The sequence below is a fragment of the Geotrypetes seraphini genome, chromosome 6 (genome assembly GCF_902459505.1).
Source record: "Geotrypetes seraphini chromosome 6, aGeoSer1.1, whole genome shotgun sequence".
Taxonomy (NCBI): Eukaryota; Metazoa; Chordata; class Amphibia; order Gymnophiona; family Dermophiidae; genus Geotrypetes; species Geotrypetes seraphini.
In genome coordinates, this window is record NC_047089.1 from 158,669,175 (window position 1) to 158,690,883 (window position 21,709).

General features: G+C 42.5%; 1 protein-coding gene and 1 pseudogene across 3 annotated transcripts in view; one reads left to right on the forward strand and one right to left on the reverse strand.

Moving 5' to 3' along the window:
- The window catches only part of TFDP1 (transcription factor Dp-1), a 270,147-nt gene that overhangs the window by 134,600 nt on the left and 113,838 nt on the right, over positions 1-21,709 (reverse strand). The window lies entirely within an intron of this gene.
- On the forward strand, positions 3,163-4,631 carry LOC117362295 (annotated as a pseudogene).

The window sequence follows — 21,709 nt, forward strand, 5'->3', positions numbered from 1 at the left end:
AAGAGCACAAAAGACACCAGAAAGAATGTCATAGAGAGGTCAGGAAGGCAAAGAGAGAATATGAGGAAAGACTAGCAGGAGAAGCAAGAAACTTCAAACCCCTCTTCAGGTATGTGAAAGGGAAACAACCAGCCAGAGAGGAAGTGGGACCACTGGACGACGGAGACAGGAAAGGAGCGATAAAGGAGGAAAAAGAGATAGCTGAAAGGTTAAACAAATTCTTCTCGTCGGTCTTCACCAGAGAGGACACATCCAATATCCCAGAACCCGAGGTGATTATAAACGAAGAACACAACGAAAGGCTGGTACAACTAGAGGTAAGCATAGAGGATGTCCACAGACAGATAGACAGACTAAAGAGCGACAAATCACCAGGCCCGGATGGCATCCACCCAAGGGTACTAAAAGAACTGAAAAACGAAATAGCAGAGACACTTCGCCAAATATGTAACCTCTCCCTAAAAACTGGGGAGATCCCAGAGGACTGGAAAATAGCAAATGTCACGCCCATCTTTAAGAAGGGATCAAGGGGTGACCCGGGAAACTACAGGCCTGTGAGCTTGACCTCGGTTCCTGGAAAGATGATGGAAGCAATGGTAAAGGACACAATCTGCGAACACATAGAAAACAATGGACAACTGAAGGCGAGCCAGCATGGCTTCTGCAAGGGAAGGTCGTGCCTCACGAACTTGCTGTACTTCTTTGAGGGAATAAACAGTCAGATGGATAAGGGTGAATCCATAGACATCATTTACCTTGACTTCCAAAAAGCCTTCGACAAGGTACCTCACGAACGGCTACTTAAAAAACTGTGGAACCACGGGGTGCAAGGGGATATCTACCGATGGATCAAACACTGGCTAGCGGGCAGGAAACAGAGGGTTGGAGTCAAGGGCCAATACTCAGATTGGCAATGGGTCACGAGCGGAGTTCCGCAGGGGTCGGTGCTGGGACCTCTACTATTCAATATATTTATTAACGATCTGGAGACGGGGACAAAATGTGAGGTTATCAAATTTGCTGATGACACCAAACTCTGCAGCAGGGTTAGAAACACGGAAGACTGCGAAGACCTACAAAGGGACCTAACGAGACTGGAAGACTGGGCAAAAAAGTGGCAAATGAGTTTTAACGTAGAGAAATGCAAGGTCATGCATGTAGGGAAAAAGAACCCGATGTTCAACTACAAAATGGGGGGAACACTGCTAGGGGTGAGTAACCTGGAAAGGGACCTGGGGGTGATGGTCGACTCATCACTGAAACCATCGGTGCAATGTGCGACAGCCTCAAAGAAAGCAAACAGAATGTTGGGCATCATCAAGAAGGGTATCACGACCCGGACGAAGGAAGTCATCATGCCGCTGTATCGCGCAATGGTGCGCCCGCACCTGGAGTACTGTGTTCAATACTGGTCGCCGTACCTCAAGAAGGACATGGCGGTACTCGAGGGAGTGCAGAGGAGGGCGACTAAGCTGATAAAAGGTATGGAAAATTTTCCATACGCTGACAGGTTAAAAATGCTGGGGATGTTCTCCCTGGAGAAGAGGAGACTTAGAGGGGACATGATAGAAACCTTCAAAATCCTTAGGGGCATAGAGAGAGTAAATAAGGACAGATTCTTCAAACTGAGAGGAGCCACAAGCACTAGGGGTCACTCGGAGAAATTGAAAGGGGACAGGTTTAGAACAAATGCTAGAAAATTCTTTTTTACACAGAGGGTGGTAGACACATGGAACGCGCTTCCGGAGGAAGTGATAGGCCAGAACTCTGTACAAGGATTCAAGAAGGGTTTGGATAGGTTCCTGGAGGATAAGGGGATAGAGGGGTACAGATAGAACTTGAGGTAGGTTATAGAAGTGGTCAGAAACCACTTCACAGGTCGCAGACCTGATGGGCCGCCGCGGGAGCGGACCGCTGGGCGAGATGGACCTCGGTCTGACCCAGTGGAGGCAACTTCTTATGTTCTTATGTTCTCCCTGCCTGGAGGCGCACTGGTACACACACACGTGTGCTGCAATTTTTTTTTTTTAATGCAGATTCAATAAGCAAAGACTGGTATTGCAACTGAGGTCTATTAAATCCTGGACAGGACTGAACTCTATAAAGAGTATCAATACATTTGGGAGCAGTTGGCAGAGTCAAGGGTGTCTCCCCGTTTTTTAGAAGATTGTCCTTCATAAGATGGTAAAAAGGTAATTTAAGCAAATCCTTAGGAGGCTAATCAAAGTCTAAGACCTCTAAAAGCTCAGCTCTGGATTTGATGTCTGTCTCCATCTGCAAAGGCAGAGCTTTCCCCTTTTCTCGGATGAACTTGGTGAAGGACAAGCCTTCTGGTGGTTACCGTCTAGGTTCAGGAGGGGATGTATCAGAAGGTATGCCATATGATTCAGGGGCTGACAAGTCTGATTCTGGCTCAGTGGTGTCATGATGTGACAGAGCTGAATCCTGTTCAGGAATCCCCAGTGACTCTCTATAAGATGGTGAAGAGGGTTGTTTATGTGTGGAACTCCCAGGAGTATGATGGCGAAGTTGATACTGAGAAGAACTCTGATGCAGATGTCAGTACCAACCTGAAGAAGAAGGTGGTGCTCGACATGGAGAATTTGCATCGAGAAGAGTGGGATGCGGTACCATGACATATTGATGCTCTCTTAGAATTGGCTTTAGCAGGAGGAGAGCGAGATCTGGTGGCCTTGATGCGCCATGCTCAGGCTGGGCCAGTACCGAGGGGGGCTGGGTCTGCATCGGTGCCACTTGCATCTGTAATAGAATGGCAAGCTCATGATGTAACAGCTCCTTCAATTGTTCCTGTATAAATTGCTCCGGCACCATTTGTTGCACAGGTACTTGTGGGCGACCTTGTGGAAGAGGTGCATCAGTGGGATGATACCGACTGCACCGATGGAGACGACGCTTGGCATGCATCGATTTAAGGCTTGATGCACTTGATGCCTGTGATGCATGCTTTGATGGTGGCTCTGCAGCATGCTTATCCAATGCTGGTACTAATTCCGACATCGACGGAGGTGTCGATGCCAGTACCACCGGTACAGATGTCCTGTCCTCCAATGACATGGAGAGAGATGAAGTGCCAAAACAACTTTTGTTGCTGGATGACACAGGCTTTGAAAGACCGTTTTTGAAGTGAGGAACTGCGGGTACATGAGTCCACCCAATACTCCAGCCCAAGACACTGCAGACACCACTTGTGTGGGTCAGTAATGGAAATGGGCCGGTTGCATCGAGTGCACTTCTTAAAACCAGACGTTGGTTTGGACATTAGAGGAAATACAGCTGCTTCCAAATCAAACGGCTCAATAGCTGCCGTGAGAAAAAAAATTTGGTAGGCCGAACTGAGGCAAAAAGAAAAATAAAATCCATAAATAACTTGTTAAGTAATGAAGGTAAACGGTTAGATTTGTTTTGTAAAAGTAATTACAGAAAATAAAGTAAACCTAAAGAGTTTCAAAGAGCAAACATGCTGGGAGGGCTAAAAAAAAATGCTTGGATGAAATCCCAAGTATAACTTCGTTCTGTGTAGAAAGAACTAAGGTACCACAAGCCAACGTAGGGCAGGAAGGCACTCACACATGCACAGTGCGAAAAATCACGAAGCTTCTTTGAAGCTTAAAGTGACATTACACTTAAGTGTCTGTACTGGGATCCAAAGATGATGTCATCTATATGTAAGAATATGCTGCCTGTTTGTCCTAGGATAACAGGTGTTATCCAGGGACAGCAGGCAGATATTCTCACAGATTGGTGACGTCACCCATGGAGCCCAGTACAGACAGTGCAAAAGTATACTGTCACTTTAACTTCTTTAGAAGTCTCAAGACCACCCATACCATGTATATGCAAGTGCCTTCCTGCCCGGCGTTGGCCTGCGAGACATCAGTTCAATAAAAAAGCTAAGAAGCCAACTAGGGGAGGAGGGAGGGTTGTGAAAATATCTGCCTGTTTCTCTGGATAATATGTGGAGCGCAGCTTCGCCAGGATGGGACTGTGGTTGTGGGAAGACAAAAGGCAGAACTATTAGCTGGTTGAGATGAAATTCTGAAATTACTTTTAGTAGGAATTTGAGATGAGTAGGGGGAGGGAAGATGTCGGCCGCCGCTTACCTTTTGCACCGTCAGAAAGTGCTGCAGCTCTACAAGGTCCAGCAGCACCTGGAGTCCTGGGTCATTTTCAAGGATCACTATCGCTTTGAGGCCTGTTTGCTGTGAGCTCGATTTGATGAACATAAAAATGAAAAAGATATGGTTAAAACCACCATGCTGTTGAAAGCAGCGGAGGAAGAATTCTGGGCCCATCAACATCCTCAGCCCTACATCTTCCCCGATTCTCCAGGAAGTACGTCCTATGAAAGATACGATTGCTACAAGGTGCCTGAATGGTGTGTGGATCTCTGGCACCCTTCTGAGAAAGCAATGTATCCTGATTATTTTGCTAAAAGGGAGCAATGGTAAAAACTGTGAGCTGAGAGCTGGGACAGGGAGATTCAGCAGCTTCAGGAAGAAACTCCAGCAGATGGACCTAAAACAGAAGTTTTACCTCCTGCTTGCAGGAAGGGGGATTTACCTCCACTCTGGTGGGAATATGCAACTCGTCCTCATGAACGCCAATCTTAGAACCAATCCACCATGCAGAATTTGGATTCTGAACTGCTCTGTGTCTATAAGCAGTAGAAAAAGTACTACTTACATGTTCAATGTGCTAATGTATAAGTTGACTGGAGAAATTGCCAAAGGATATATACTGTACAATAAAGCAGACTATCTATTAAAAAAAAAAAAAAAAAAAAGGAATTTGAGATGAGTATGAAGGACAACTGTGTCATAGTAGAATGTTGTATAAGGTAGATCTGAAACAAGTGCTTAGAGCTCACTGATTCGGCATGCTGAAGTAATACAGATTAAAACTACTTTCCACATTAGATACTTGAGTGAACATGCCAGTGGTTCAAATGGTGGCTTCATTACAGCTGAAAGTACAACGTTGAGGTCCCAAGCAACTAGAGGAGGCTTGAGTGGGGATTTTGTATGTAACAGTCCTTTCATAAATATGGAAACCAATGGGTGTGTAGCCAGAGGTTTATTGTTGAGAGGAATGTGAAAAGCACCGGTAGCACTGAGGTGGACCCTCATCGAAGTGGTTTTTAGCCCACTCGGGCTGGAGGAAGGTCACAAGCGGAGTTCCGCAGGGGTCTGTACTTGGACCGCTGCTGTTCAATGTATTTATTAATGGCCTGGAAACGGGGACGAAATGTGAAGTTATAAAATTTGCGGATGACACTAAACTCTGTAGAAGGGTTACAACTATGGAAGAGTGTGAGGACCTACAAAGGGACCTAAACAAACTGGAGGAGTGGGCGAATAAATGGCAGATGAACTTCAATGTAGGGAAATGCAAGGTCATGCATATAGGGAGAAAGAACCCGATGTTCAGCTACCAAATGGGGGGATTAATATTAGAGGGAAGTAACCTTGAAAGAGATTGGGTGTACTGGTGGGTACAACAATGAAGTCAATGGCACAATGCGCAGCAGCCGCGAAGAAGGCAAACAGAATGTTGGGTATTATTAAGAAGGGTATTACGACCAGAACAAAAGAAGTCATCCTGCCGTTGTATTGGGCAATGGTGCGCCTGCACCTGGAGTACTGTGTTCAGTATTGGTCACCGTACCTTAAGAAGGATATGGCAATACTTGAGAGGGTCCAGAGGAGAGTGACACGAATGATTAAGGGCATGGAAAACCTTTCATACACTGAAAGATTGGAGAGGCTGGGGCTCTTCTCCCTGGAAAAGCGGAGACTCAGAGGAGACATGATAGAGACCTACAAGATCATGAAGGGCATAGAGAAAGTAGAGAGGGATAGATTCTTCAAACTTTCAAAACATATAAGAACAAGAGGGCATTCGGAAAAATTGGAAGGGGATAGATTCAAAACAAATGCTAGGAAGTTTTTCTTTACCCAGCGTGTGGTGGACACCTGGATTGCATTTCCAGAGGACATAATAGGACAGAGTACGGTACTGGAGTTCAAGAAAGGATTGGACAATTTCCTGCTGAAGAAAAGGATAGAGGGGTATAGATAGGGGGCTACTGCGCAGGTCCTGGACCTGTTGGGCCGCTGCGTGAGCGGACTGCTGGGCACGATGGACTTCGGGTCTGACCCAGTGGAGGCATTGCTTATGTTCTTATGTTATGTAGGTAGTCCAATACTGATGACACAGGTCACATATCTGTAAGCAAAGTGTGCTGGTTATACCATATTACATTACATTACATTACATTAGGGATTTCTATTCCGCCATTACCTTGCGGTTCAAGGCGGATTACAAAAGGTTAGTTTAAGGACAGGATTACAATGAATTACAGAATTACAGAATTAGAGAATTACAGAATTACATAATTACAGAATTACCTAATTACATGAATTATAATGAATAGCTAGATAGGTAAGATGTAGATCTTAAGGGCTTTTAGAGGTCGTGTTGTTATTGCTGTTTTAGGAATTTCTTGAAAAGTGTGGTTTTTATTTCTTTTCTGAACGTCTTATAGTCTGGGGTTGTCATCAGAAGGTTGGATATCTGGTTGTCCAGTCTTGCAGCTTGTGTGGCTAGGAGGCCGTCATGTTGTTTTGTTCTTTTTACTTCTTTGGATGGGGGGGGTATGAATGGGGAGTGCGTTTTTCTGTGTCTGGTGTTGGTTGCTTGGATGAGGCGATTGTTCAGGTATGATGGGCTGTCTCCTTGTAGGGTTTTAAATAATATGCAGTAGAATTTGAATTGGATTCTTTCTTGGATTGGGAGCCAGTGTGAGTTGATGAAGGCCTCAGTGATGTGGTCGTGTTTTTTCAATGAATAGACGAGTCTTAAGGCTGTATTTTGGATTGTTTGGAGTTGTCTTATCGTAGTTGCTGGACATGGGAGGAAGAGTATGTTACAGTAGTCCAATATGCCTAGTATTAGGGATTGTACTATAAGTAGGAATTGTGTACTTTCAAAGAATTTTCGGACTTGTCTCAGGTTTCTCATGATTGCGAATGATTTTTGAGTTGTTTTGTTTATTTGCGGTTGCATTGTGCAGCATCTGTCTATGGTCATGCCTAGTAGTTTTATGGTTGTTTGGATGGGATATTTGGTTGCGTTTATGTCTAGTATGGTTGTGGTTTGGATCTTGTCGTTTTCTAGGAGGATGAATTTGGTTTTGTCTTGGTTGAGTTTAAGTTTGTGATTTTCCATCCAGGTTGTGACTGCTTCCAGTGTTTGGTGAAGTTCGTCTGTCATGGTTGGTTTGGAATGATCGTATGGGATGAGGATGGTGATGTCATCCGCATAGCTATAGGATGTTATGCCTAGATTATCCAGATGAGTTCCTAGAGAGGCCGTGTATAGATTGAAGAGGGTGGGGGATAGTGGAGATCCTTGTGGTACGCCGCAGGGGTTTGACCAGGATTCTGATTTTTCTTTGTTTGATTTTACACTGTAGGTTCTGAGTTTTAGGAATCCTTCGAACCAGGCGTATACTTTATCTGAGATGCCTATTGCATCTAAGATCTGTAGAAGGATGTTGTGGTCTACTAGGTCGAATGCCGCCGATAGGTCCAGTTGTATGAGTAGCATTTTTTTTCCTGTACTAAGTTGTTGTCTGACGGTATCCATGAGGGAGCCTAGTAATGTCTCTGTGCTGAAGTTTGTTCTGAATCCTGATTGCATGGGGTGGAGTAGGTTGTGGTCCTCTATGTAATTGGTGAGGAGTTTGGCTACTAGGCCTTCTATAATTTTGACATATAGCGGAATTGAGGCTATAGGTCTATAGTTAGATGGGAGGTTTTGTGGTGCCTTTGGATCTTTTTGGATTGGGGTGATGACGATTTCGCTGAGGTTGTCAGGGAATGTGCCCTCTGTGAGCGTGAATTGGATCCATTGTAGAGTTATGGTGCGGAACTTTACACTAGAGGTGGTAAGGAGATATGAGGGGCAATGGTTGAGGTCACAGGAGGCATGGCTGTATTTTTTGTAGAATTTGTTGAATTCTGACCATTGTATGTTTGGGAATTGAGTCCAAATTCTGTCTGCTGCGATTGCCTCTTTTCCTGTAGGGTGGATTGTGATTGGATTTTGCTTGGATGGGTTGAGGATGAGTGTGGCTCTGGTGTTGGTGATTTTATTCTTGAAATGTTCTGCTAAGAGGGTAGGTGATGGTAGAGGTGTGTTCGTGGTGGTAGTGTGTGGTTTGGTGTCTGTTAATTCTTTCAGGATTTGGAAAATTTTTTTGGAATCTTGTGTTTCTGTGCCTATGAGCTTGGTATAGTAACTTTTCCTCTTGTCTTTTAGTAGATTTTTGTATAGTTTGTTGATTTTTTTCCAGTCGGTTTTTGTTTGTTCTTGGTTCTTTTTTCTCCATTTTCTTTCTATGATGAAACGGGTCCACTTGAAATGGTAACAGCGCTGTGTGGATGGTTTCCTGGCGGCATCTATGATAGCTGATACTGGAGCGGAGAAATCAAATTGATTTACTCACTGGAAGAGAGGTACCAGGCTATGAGAGCTAGTGAACTTAGATTGAGATGGAAGAGGGACCTATAGTTCTGAGTCAGAAGAGATGGGAAAATCTGGAGAGGAATGGGCTTCCTGACACCGAGTTGAAGGAGAAAAGGGAACCAGGGTTGCCTTAGCCATCTCAGAGCTAAGAGAATCATAACATAAGAATAGCCTTACTGGGTCAGACCAATGGTCCATCAAGCCCAGTAGCCCATTCTCACAGTGGCCAATCCAGATCAGCAGTACTTGGCCAAAACCCAAAGAGCAGCAACATTCCATGCTACTGATCCAAGGCAAGCAGAGGCTTCCCCTATGTCTTAATAAAAGACTGGACTTTTCCTCCAGGAATTTGTCCAAACCTTTCTTAAAACCAGCTACGCTATCTACTCTTACCATAACATCTGGCAATGCGTTTCAGACCTTAACTATTTTCTGAGTGAAAAAAATATTTCCTCCTATTTGTTTTAAGAGTATTTCCCTGCAATTTCATCAAGTTTCCTCTAGTCTTTGTAATTTTTGATGGAGTGAAAAAAAAAAAAATCGATCCACTTGTACCTGTTCTACTCCACTGAGGATTTTGTAGATTTCAATCTATCTCCTCTCAGCCGTCTCTTTTCCAAGAGCCCTAATCTTTTTAGTCTTTCCTCATACGAGAGGAGTTTCATCCCTTTTATCATCTTGGTCATTCTTCTTTGAACCTTTTCTAGCGCTGCTATATCTTTCTTGAGATAAGGAGACTGGACTTGAATGCAATATGGAGTGATACAGAGGTGTTATAATATCCTTAGTTTTGTTAACCATCCCTTTTTTTAATAATTCCTAGCATCTTGTTTGCTTGTTTGGTCACTGCCGCACATTGGGCGGAAGGTTTCATCAGATTGTTTATAATGACACCCAGATCCCTTTCTTGGGTGTTAACCCCCAAAGTGGATCCTAACATCCGGTAACTGTGATATGGGTTATTCTTCCCAATATGCATCACTTTGCATTTGTCCACATTAAATTTCATCTGCCACTTGGACACCCAGTCTTCCAATTTCCTAAGGTCTGCCTGCAATGTTTCACAATCCGCATGCATTTTAACAACTTTGAACAGTTTAGTGTCATCTGCAAATTTAACCACCTCATGCGTCGTTCCAATTTCCAGATCGTTAATAAATAAATTAAATAGCACCAGTCCCAGTACAGATCCCTGCAGCACTCCACTGATTACTCTCCTCCATTGAGAAAAATGACCATTTAACCCTATTCCTAATCCACAATTAAACTTTGCCTCCTATTCCATGACTCTAATTTTCTCAGGAGCCTCTCAAGAGGAACTTTGTCAAAAGCTTTCTGAAAATCTAAATACACTATTATCAATCAGCTCACCTTTATCCATGTGTATTCACACCTTCAAAGAAGTCAAGCAAATTGGTGAGGCAAGATCTCCCTTGGCTGAACCCATGCTGACTCTGTCTCATTAAATCATATTTATCTATGTGTTCCACAATTTTATTTTTTATAACTGTTTCCAAGCAAAGTTCAAAGAAGCATGGGATGAACACAGAGGATCTAGAATCAGAAAATAATATTAAATATTGAACTAAGGTCAGTACTGGGCAGACTTGCATGGTCTGTATATGGCCATTTGGGGGAGGATGGGCTGGAGATTTCGGCAGTTGGAACCCAAGCACAGTACTGGGTAGAGTTTTGGATTCTTGCAAAGAAATAGCTAAGAAGAAAAAATTTAAATTGAATCAGGTTGGGCAAACTGGAAGGACCATTCTGCCGTCATCTACTATATTATTATGTTCCACCATTTTGTCTGGTACTGAAGTCAGACTTACCGGTCTGTAATTTGCCGATTTCAAGAAAGGATTGGACAATTTTAAAAATCGGCATAACATTGGCCACCCTTCAATCTTCAGGTACTACAGATGATTTTAGCGACAGGTTCCTATTTGAGTTTGAAGAGAAGTTTTCCTATCAAAAGTATTGGAGGAAATGCATAAAGAAATTTGTTTGTCCAGTCTAGAAAGCACAGTTACTTGCCGTAACAGGTGTTATCCAGGGATAGCAGGCAGATATTCTTCCATGTGGGTGACGTCATCCATGGAGCCTCGGTACGGACACTTTAAAAGCGAATCACCACTAACAAATTTAGAAAGTTTACGATAGTCCGCACCACGCAAGCGCGAGTGCCTTCCTGCCCAACGTAGGCACGTGGCTCCTCAGTTCAGTAAGCCAGTTAAAAAGCCAACCAGGGGAGGTGGATGGGTTATGAGAATATCACCTGTTGTCCCTGGGTAACACCTGTTACGGTAAGTAACTGTGCTTTATCCCAGGACAAGCAGGCAGCAAATTCTCACATGTGGGTGACCTCCAAGCTAACCAGAATGGGATGGTGGGAATGTTGGCCTTTAGGAAAATAAATTTTATAATATTGACAGGCCGAAGTGCCCATCCCATCTGAAAAAAAAAAGATTCCAGACAGTAATGTGAGGTGAATGTGTGAACCGAGGACCAAGTGGCAGCTTTACATATTTTCTCAATAGAAGTAGATCGAAGGAAAGCTACTGAAGTTGCCATAGCTCGAACCTTATAGGCTGTGACAAAACGCTCCAGTTGCAGCCTAGACTGAGCATAACAGAATGATATACAGGAAGCCAACCAGTTGGAAATCGTTCTCTTGGAAACAGGATGCCCCAACTTGTTAGGATCGAAGAAGAGAAAAAGCTGAGGAGCTGTTCTATGAGCCTTTGTCCTATTGAGATAATTGGCCAAAGCTTGCTTGCAATCCAGAGTATGAAGAGCTACTTCTCCTGGTTGAGAATGAGGCTTAGAGAAAAACATTGGAAGCACAATCGACTGATTGAGATGAAATTCAGTGACGACTTTTGGCAGGAACTTTGGATGTGTGTGAAGAATCCCATTGTCAAGGTGGGACACAGTGAAAGGTGGATCTGCTACTAATACTTAAAGTTCACTAATTCTTCTAGCAGAAGGGAGTGCAATGAGAAAAACAACTTTCCAGGTAAGATACTTGAGATGAGCTGTAGACAGTGGTTCAAATGGAGGCTTCATCAATCTGGAAAGTACCACATTGAGATCCCAGACTACTGGAGGTGGCTTGAGAGGTGGTTTAATATTGACAAGACCTTTCAAGAACCTGGAAACAAGAGGATGAATAGTGAGAGGTTTACCCTCAACTGGTTGATGAAAAGCTGCAATAGCGATGAAATGGACTCTAATAGATGTAGATTTGAGTCCCAGATCTAATAGATGTAGAGTCCCAAATCTAATAGATATAGATGTAGAGTCCCAAATTAGACAAATGAAGAAGGTAATCTAAGACTAGTTAAACTGAGATGGACGTTGGATCATAATGATGAAGACAACACCAGACAGAAAAATGAGTCCACTTTCACTGATAGCATTGCTGAGTGACTGGTTTCCTGGAGGCTTCTAGAATAAGTCAAACTGGCTGAGAAAGGCGAAGATCAGCTGGATTCAGTCCGAGAGATACCAAGCTATCAGGTGTAGCAACTGAAGGTTGGGGTGTAGAAGTGCACCTTGACTCTGCATAAGAAGAGATGGAAATATCAGCAGAGACTCCCTGGCACTGAGCTGAAGTAGAAGGGAGAACCAAGGCTGTCTGGGCCACCAAGGAGCTACGAGAATCATGGTGGCGGCCGCCTGCTTGACTTTGACAAGGGTCTTTAGAATGAGAGTAGGTGAAAACACGTGGAGAAATGTGCCTGTCCAATCCAGCAAAAAAGCATCAGCCTCCAGACGGTAAGGTGAGTAAATTCTGGAACAGTACTGGGGCAACTTGTCGTTGTGGGGAGAGGCAAACAAGTCAACTTGAGGAGTACCCTACTGAGCAAAGATGGGATGGAGAGCTGCAGAGTTGAGTGTCCATTCGTGAGGTTGAATTCTGCTGAGCTTGTCTGCTAAATAATTCTGTTCTCTCTGAATGTAGACTGCTTTGAGGCAGATGTTCCAAGCAGTCGCCCAAAGCCAAATCTTTTGAGCTTCCTGACAAAGGAGAGATCCTGTGCCTCCTTGCTTGTTTATATAATACATTGCTACCTGATTGTCCATGCAATGCAAGAGGACTTGATTGTCTTTGAGATGCTGGAAAGCTTTGAAAGAATAATAAATTGTTGTGAGTTACAGAAGATTGATACAGAACTTCTGCTCTCTGGATGACCTTGAGTTTAAAGACCGTCCAGATGTGCCCCCAGGCGTAAGTTGACGCATCTGTGGTTAACACTCTTTGATAAGGAGGGATGTAAAAAAGATTAGATGAAATCATCCACCACTGAAGTGATCTTCAAAGAGATGAGGTTACAGAAATGTGTTGTGAGAGAGGATCAGTTGCCTGATACCACTGCAAGGCCAGAGTCCATTGAGGTATTCTGAGATGAAGCCTCACCAGAGGAGTCATGTGAACAGTGGAAGCCATGTGGCTGAGAAGAACTATCATTCATCTGGCTGAAATGGACTGGAGCTGGTTTAGAGGTGAAGTAAAGTGTTCTGACGATCCTGCAGAAGGAACGTTCTCATCTGAGTAGTGTTGAGAAGAGCCCCAATGAACTGAAGTCTTCGAGATGGACGAAGCTACGACTTGGGAAAGTTGATCTTGAAACCCAAGTTCTGAAGAAACAAGATGGTGCGATTTGTCGCTAGTACCACATCTTAACATGGAGGGTCTTTTATGAGCCAGTCATCCAGATAGACGACTTGAAGACCAGGAGACATCAAGGCCAATGCTACCATAACCAAGCACTTGGTGAAGACTCTGGGAGAAGATGCAAGGCCAAATGGTAAGATCTTGTATTGGTAGTGGTAATGTGCCACTTGAAATCTGAGATATTTCCTAGAAGCTGGGTGAATTGGAATATGAGATAGGCTTCCTTGAGATCCAGAGAGCATTGCCAATCGTGAGCCAAGAGAGGATATAGAGTGGCTAGAGATAGCATGCAGAACTTCTCTTTGACCAGAAACTTGTTGAGGGCTCCGAGATCTAAAATCAGTCCAAGACCTCCCGTCTTCTTCACTACTAGAAAATAGTGGGAGTAAAACCCCTGGTTCTGTTGATCGACTGGGACTTCTTCGATGGCACTGAGGAGAAGGGAAGAAACCTCTTGAAGAAGAGAGGCCTAGTGAGGGTTGGAAGCAGACTCTCTTGGAAAATGATCTGGAGGAATGGTGATGAAATGTAGACAGTATCCCTCCCTGAAGATTTTGTGAACCCAGAGATCGGAGGTGATGAGCTCCCAACAATGGAAATAGAGTTGAAGGCAACCGCCGATTGGCTGAGGGAGAGGCTGAAGCAGAGGGGTTGGCACTATGCTCTCGATCAGGTCAAAAAGACCGACTTGACTTGGCAGGAGCAGCAGGTTGGACTTTGGGAGGGCGCTGCCTTTGCTTTTTCTGATGAGGCCTTACTGGAGCAGAGGCTTTGGCTGAAAAACATCTCTGATAAGAGGAAGCAGGTCTGAAAGGTCTTGAGGGTTTAGATTTAGGCTTAATTAAGGTATCCCATCAAGTCTCATGAGCGGAGAGTTTTTGGGGTGCCGTATCTGCTAAGGATCCAAAAAGTTCATCCCCTAAGCAAGGGACATTAGCTAGTCTGTCCTGCAGGTTAACGTCCATGTCAGAGACTCTGAGCCAAGCTAACCTCCTCATGGCCACAGATAGAAGAGACTCTGGATGCGAGTTCAAAGATGCCATAAGCTGAACGAACGAAATATTTTCTCAACTGTAGAACAGTGCTCACTAGATGTTGAAAACCTTTCAACCTACGAGAGGGCATATATTTTTCAAATGCAGGAAACTGCTTCATGAGATGTTTCAGGGAGCATGAGAAGTAGAAATTGTAGTTGACATCTCTATTAGTCAACATAGAATTTTGATAGAGCCTTCGCCAAATCTGTCCATGGTACGGCCCTCCCTACCAGGAGGAATCAATGCATAAACCTTTGCTGGAGTAGATTTTTTCAAAGTAGACTCCACTACAAAGGAAGAGTTGAGGTTTATCAAATTCTGAGAGAGAAATTATCTTGTAGAGAGAATCCAACTTTTTGGGTGCCACGAGAGAGGAGATTCAAAATTTTTGTAAAGAGTCTCTCTCAAAATTCCTTGCAAGGGAAGCTTGAGTAGGTCCTTAGGAAAGTGATCGTAATCCAAAGTTTCAAGAAACTCCTCACTGTACTTGGAATCAGCCTCCAATTTCACAGAAAAATCTTTTCCCATTTGTCAAATAAATCGAGTAAAGGAAAGATTTTCAGTGGGAGAAGAAGCTGAAGGTGATGGATTGGGGTCATTCTATAAATCAGAGTCTTGCAGCAGAGAAGGAGAACGGTACTTTAACCGGTGTCGGAGTCTCCGAATGTTTTTGTTTCCGGGACACTTTTACGGACTTCATGGAGCTCCTGTCAGAGTGTCGAATGACGTGGAGCAGATGGAGACCGGTGCATGGAAAAATGATGCTTTGATGCCGGAATGGCAGGACTGGATCGATACAGTGAGTCCTTGGAACACACCGATGAAGAATTGACGGTGCCGGAGGTCCTGGCAATGTTAATAATAATAATTTATTTTTTTGTATACCGCTATACCAAAAGTTCAAAGCGGTTCACAACAGAAAAAATACATAAAATCAATATATGTGAAACACATAATAAAACAATCAATAAAAGAATACATCTGTTAAAAAAACAAGGAGAAGTTAAAACAGTAGCACAACTAAGATGTAAACATGTCAAACAGGCGTGTCTTTAGAGATTTTCTAAAATCAAAATAGGAAGTGGCCTCAAGTGTAAGTTTTCCAAGCCATGTATTCAGTTTGGCGGCCTGGAATGATAAAATTCTGTTGGAAAACTTCTTGTATTGACATTATTTTAGAGAAGGGTAATTAAATAGATTTATTCTACGAGTACTCTTATTAGAACAATTCAAAGAAAACTGAGAGGCAAGGTAATCTGGTAGCATCCCGAAAACGCCTTTGTAACTAATGCAGGAAAACTTGAACAGAACTCTGGACTCCACTGGCAACCAGTGAAGTTTTTGATAGAAAGGGGTAATGTGCTCCCATTTTTTCAATCCAAAGATGAGACGAACTGCAGTGTTCTGAATCGGTCTCAATTTTTTGAGTATTTCTTTTGTAAGACCCTAAATATATAATATTACAATAATCCAAAACACTCAAAATGGATGTCTGCACTAGCAAACGAAAAGACGGTTCATCAAAAAATTTCTTAATGGTGCGGAGCTTCCATAAAACCAAAATACATTTCTTAAACAGTAAATATGTTTTTCCAGGGTCAGGTGTTTGTCGAGGGTTACACCCAATATTTTTATGGATTGTTCAATTTTGTATTTCCGCCCGCTCACAAGAATGTTAGGCTCTGGCGGACCAGTACCGGAGGAGTCAGTGCCGGGAGAAGCAACAGAAATTGGTCCCCTAGCTCCTCGCGAAGCAAAGCATCAAGCTTCTGCTTCAAAGTAAGCACGGGTATATGGGGCTTTGTCGCCAGTATCACAGGTGCTGCGACACGTTCCGGAAAGGATGACTATGATGACGAAGCACCCCTCAACAATGGAGCCAGTCACTGCAGGGACTTACGCTTGGTTGGCATGAATTGGCTTCATACCTTTGTGACCTGTGCCCCTGGAAAGAAGGGGATAGCTTCTTAGCTGGCTTACCCGAGGGTGCGATCTGCTGCAACACCGGTCTCAATGCTGCTGCCTCAATAGAAGCATCATTTGCCATGCTGTGATGGTTTGGCGTGTAGACGCCTGGTTGCAAAGGTAAATCAAATTGTCAAGTCTCTGCTGAGGGAGGTAGGCACAACTGAGTTGTATTCAGCAACACCCCTATAAATTCTAGAATCAGTGTTGGTTGGAGATGGGATTTCTAGTAATTGATTGCAAATCCTAAAAGTTTCAGTAGCTGTATAATTCATTCAGTAGTTCATTGTTACCTGAGCAGCTTGAGGTGAGGATGTCCTTATCAACCAGTCATCCAGATAATACATGAAAGCCGTAAGAGCGGAGTGTTGCAGCTACTACAATTAAACACTTTGTGAAAACTCTGGGTGCTGATGCTAGGCCAAAGGGTAAGCACCCTGTATTGGAGATGTGTTCCTATTTGAAAGCAAAAGTATTTTCTGTGGGCTGGAAGGGTCCAGAGAGCAAAGCCGGTCGTCTTCTCTAAGGGGGGATATAGAGTGCCTAGGGACAGCATACAAAATTTATTTTTGACTAAGTACTTGTTGAGGGCTCGGAGGTTGAGGATCGGGTGCAGAATAAAGGAAAAGAACTGCCTTTAAAACAATAGAATAGATTAGTAGAATGCAGCAGAAGAGAACAGAAAACAGATCAGCCACCTCTAGAACCTGGGAAAACTAGGGAGTAAAGAGGGGGGTTTGAAATCTGATCTAAACTTGAGGATAGAAGGTTTCATATGCAGTGGTTGTGGAAGACAGTTCCAGAACAAAAGGTCAATGTAGAAAAAAGGCAGAGTACCATGTAGAATCAAGAAGGGAATAAGAGACAGAAGGTACAGAAAGACTATGCTCAAAGGCAGATCAGAGAGATCTGGCAGGATTAGAGAGTAATACTTGAAGCTAGATAGAGGTGGTTGCATGAAGCATCTTGAGTCCTAGTCAAAACATTATATTGGATGCAATATGAAATTGGTAGAAAGAGATTGTATTATTCATTTTTTAATACACAATCAAATCAAAGGACAGAGTTAAGGCCAGCGTATAAAATGCTGCAAAGTCCAGACTCTAGGTCTCTCATAATGTGGACTTGATACTGGTACGTATGTTCTAAGTGATACAGTTTGATGGATTTCCTTTTTTCTTACTGAAACTCAAATTATAATTAAAACAAAATGTGTACTATTATCAACCAGAAAAGCAAAGCATGCCTATTGCACCTTGCTTTTATTAAAATGGTTTGGGACCACATCTGTGGATATTTCTAGATGCAGAATTTCAGCAATTTCAATATAAATGCAGAGCAATCATGTTAATCTGATACCACCTACCAAGAATTTATTTACTATGGGTTCAGCTAGATTTATGAACTGCTTCATTGCCTACTCTTTTTTAAAAAGATCCTACTTTAGATCTTATTTTCCTTCCCAAATTATTTTAACGAATAAAACTCTAATCTTGGTTGTACCAGTTTCATGGTCAGATTATTAATGATTACATTTGTTTCATTTTTTTTTGTATATCCTCTAAATCTATTTTCACTTGCCTTAAGCTTAAGGCTTTCAATTTTCAATATATTGGAAACCATTGGTCCTCAGTTATAGGTAAGGTAGAAAAAATGCTCTTCATTGTACTCTTCATAAAACTGCCCCAAGCTAAACGACTGCAAAAACCACACACCATGTCCCTTGGCTTTCTTCTCACACACACTTCTTACCAAACTTTAGGAAGTCAATCAAAACTTATCTCTTTGATAAATTCCTCTGACTCCATTTCTGCCTTAATGTACTTCTCATAAAACACTTCCAGGAAAAATATGATTAATCTTACCAACAATGCTAGGACCGCCAACTTCCACCCATACGGATAGCTCCCTACAATGCCTCACCAAACAAACTCTCCTGCTACTCAGAATAGACTTCCCTGGGCTTACCTGAAGTCCTTAACGGTCCACTGGGGCAATAGGGGCAGGAGGTTGCAGCAACCATTTTGACACCACAGCTGCTAAGGGCACAAGTGAATGAGCTTCATTCTCTTGCTCTCATTGCTCCACTGGACCAGTGACTTCAAGTAAGTCTGGAGGTCTATCCTGAGTAGCAGGAAAATGGGGAGAGGTCAGCAGGACCACATAGTACTTTTTTTTTTTAATGCAGGTTCCAACTGATAATCAGCTGGGGCCAACATAACTGTTTTGCGCAGGCCCCGACTGAATACTGGCAGGGAACAGTCTAAGCTCCAGCAGCTAGCACCAATGCAATTAGCACCCACTAGTCAGTGCTAGTGCCCACACATGGCCTGGCAATGAATATCAAGGCCTAATTTTGTTGGTGGCAGGAGAATATTGGCCCACATATATTTTGAAGTGAGCCACCTAGTAGTTTAAATTCATAGCATATAATTTTAAATATGGTACAAATAATTTTCAAATGGATTGCTTTATAAATGGCATTTAGAATATTTTGCATTTCAAGTAAGTTGGAGAGATGCTAATGAATGGATGTTTGAGTAGAAAAGTTTGAGCTATCGATTAAGAGGATTCTACTAGACCAGACATGAGCAACTCCGATCCTTGAGGGCCAGAACCCAATCGGGTTTTCAGGATTTCCCCCAATGAATATGCATTGAAAGCAGTGCATGCAAATAGATCTCATGCAATTCATTGGGGGAAATCCTGAAAACCCGATTGGATTCTGGCCCTCGAGGACCAGAGTTGCCCATGTTTGTACTAGACAAATGGTTCTTAAGCCAATCAGGTTTTCAGGATACGCACAATGAATATATGCATGAGACATCTCCATACAATGGAGGTAGTATATGCAAATTTTATCTTATACATATTCATTGGAGATATCCTGAAAACCTGATTGTCTCAGTGTGTCAGGAGAACAAGCTTTAGAACACTTGTACTATACTGATATATTGGACCAATAGCTGATACAGATAAGGAAACCAGATTTGATGAGACCTTAATGAGGTTAAGATTCTGGATGCCTTATTTTTATTTAAAAACTTATACCCTGCCTAATACCTATGTGAGTTCCAAACAAACATAAATCATCACATACAAAACATTACTAATAAAACAATCATATAAATTATAATTTTAAAATTAAAAAAATCCTAAAAAGCCTGCACAAGCAAGTGTGTCAAGCAATTTTTGAAATTGTTCAGTGCTCTTACATAAACATAGCACACCTGGCAATTTGTTCCAAGCTGTGCTGCAGTTACTGAAAATGCTGAACGCCTTGTCACAACATTTTGTACAGTCTCAACAGCAGCATCGCTGCCTCAGGTCTCAACTTCCTTTTTGGTAAATATACAGATATCATTTTTTGAAAATACAATGGTGTTTGTCCATATATGATCTTATGTACCATGATCAATACTTTGTACTGTGTAGCCAATGCAGTTCTTTCAACACTGGACACATTGAAGTAAACAGATTAACTCCCATTAAAACCTTTGCTGCTGCATTTTGAATCACTTACTACTACTACTATTTATCACTTATATAGCGCTGAAAGGCATATGCAGCGCTGTACATTTTGACATTTAATAGATGGTCCCTGCTTAGAAGAGCTTACAATCTAACTTAGACAGACAGACATGATATATAGGGTTAAGAATGCAGAACCCAAGGTGAAAGGAGTTAGGAGCTGAAAGCAGCCTCAAAGAGATGGCCTTTTAACTTGGCCTTGAATACTGCCAGAGACAGAGCCTGCCGTAGGGATTCGGGCAGCTTGTTCCAAGCATATGGCACAGCAAGGTAGAAGGGACAGAGGCTGGAATTGGTGGAGGAAGAGAAGGGCACAGACAAGAGGGACTTACCAGTTGAGTGGAACTCGCGGGGGGGGGGGGGGGGGGGAGAGGACATAAGTAAAGAAAGATAGTGAGGGGCAGCTGAGTGAGTGCATTTGTAGGTCAGCGTTTTGTCTACTCTTGATCATTCCTAAATATAAGGCATTACAGTAGTCAATTTTCCCAATTATTAAAATTTTGTAAAATAGATGAAAAATCTTTCCTTAGTATTAACGATTTCAAACTTTTCAATAGACACAGTTGAATAAAATCAAACTGGATAACCTGAGTCACCTGCTTTGTCAAATGATAATCTACCATCACTCCTAATAATCTTACTTTTTTGTTTTTAACTGGAACATTACTTCCTGAACTGACTTTCAACTGGCCAGTTCATGGATTCATACCTCCCTATCATCATCACTTCAGTTTTATCTACATTCAGTTTAAGATGATTTCCCACCATCCAATCCTTAACTGCATCCATACAATCCTTCAGTCTCATAGTAAATTCTGAGTCCCAAGCTACTACAGGGAAAACAAATTGCACCTCATCTGCATACAACCTTTAGTGCACATTCAGTTGCTCAAAAACTTTCCCAACTGAGGAAATATACATATTAAAAAGTAATGCTAACAAAGTCAATCCCTGCAACACTGTACAACACCTTGACTTTTAGCAGAAAGGGATTGTGGGGTGAAAGTAAAGATAAGTCTGAAGAAGCTGTATTCCTCAGTGTATGTTAAAAAGGCATCCTTTTTGCACTCTTCTGGTACAGACTAACAGAAGTTTATCTTCTTATTGAAAGATTTATTGCTGAACTCCTCACTCAGGATCTCAGACTCCCCTCTAACTTACTGAATTCTTCCAAATGAAACTCCATCCTTTTTCCAAATCTGTACAATTCTCTCCTCACTTGTGCTACTGATGGCCAACTACTTACTTTTAAAAGATTCTGTTAAAATCTTGGAAGTCATCTTCAACACCAAAGTCACCTGTAAGCAATAAATAGATTCCGTTGTCTATTCTTTTTTTTTGCTACAAACTGCATTTTTCACTGCATTCTTTTCTTTTTGTGCTACGATTTGTACCCTCCTTTGGAGGTGAGGAGTGGCCTAGTGGTAGAGTTGTTGCTCAGCTCTGAGGTTGTGGGATCAATCCCAGTGCTGCTCCTTGAGATCCTGGGCAAGTCACTTAATCCTCCATTGCCCCAGGTACAAAGTACCTGTATATATGTAAGTGTTGAATGTGAAATCACAAAAAGGCGGTAAACAAGTTTCATTCCCATTCCCTTTCATGCTTTAGTTATATCCCCCCTGGATTACTGCAACTCTTTATATGCAGGTCTTCTCTCCTTTACTCTATAAAACAACTCAAATCCATACAAACTACCACTGTTAAATTACTTCAGTATGCCCATTGTTTTGACCATGTGACACTATTCATCCACTCAGAACACTGGTAACCTGTTTCTTCCCGTATCAAACTTGAAAATTCTAAACTTAAGAATAGTCATACTGAGACAACCCAATGTTTCATCAAGCTCAGTATCCTGTTTCCAGGAGTAGCCAAACCAGGTCCTAAGTACCTAGAGCAAGATCCCAAGTAGTAAAATAGATTTCATGCTGCTTATCCTAGAAATAAA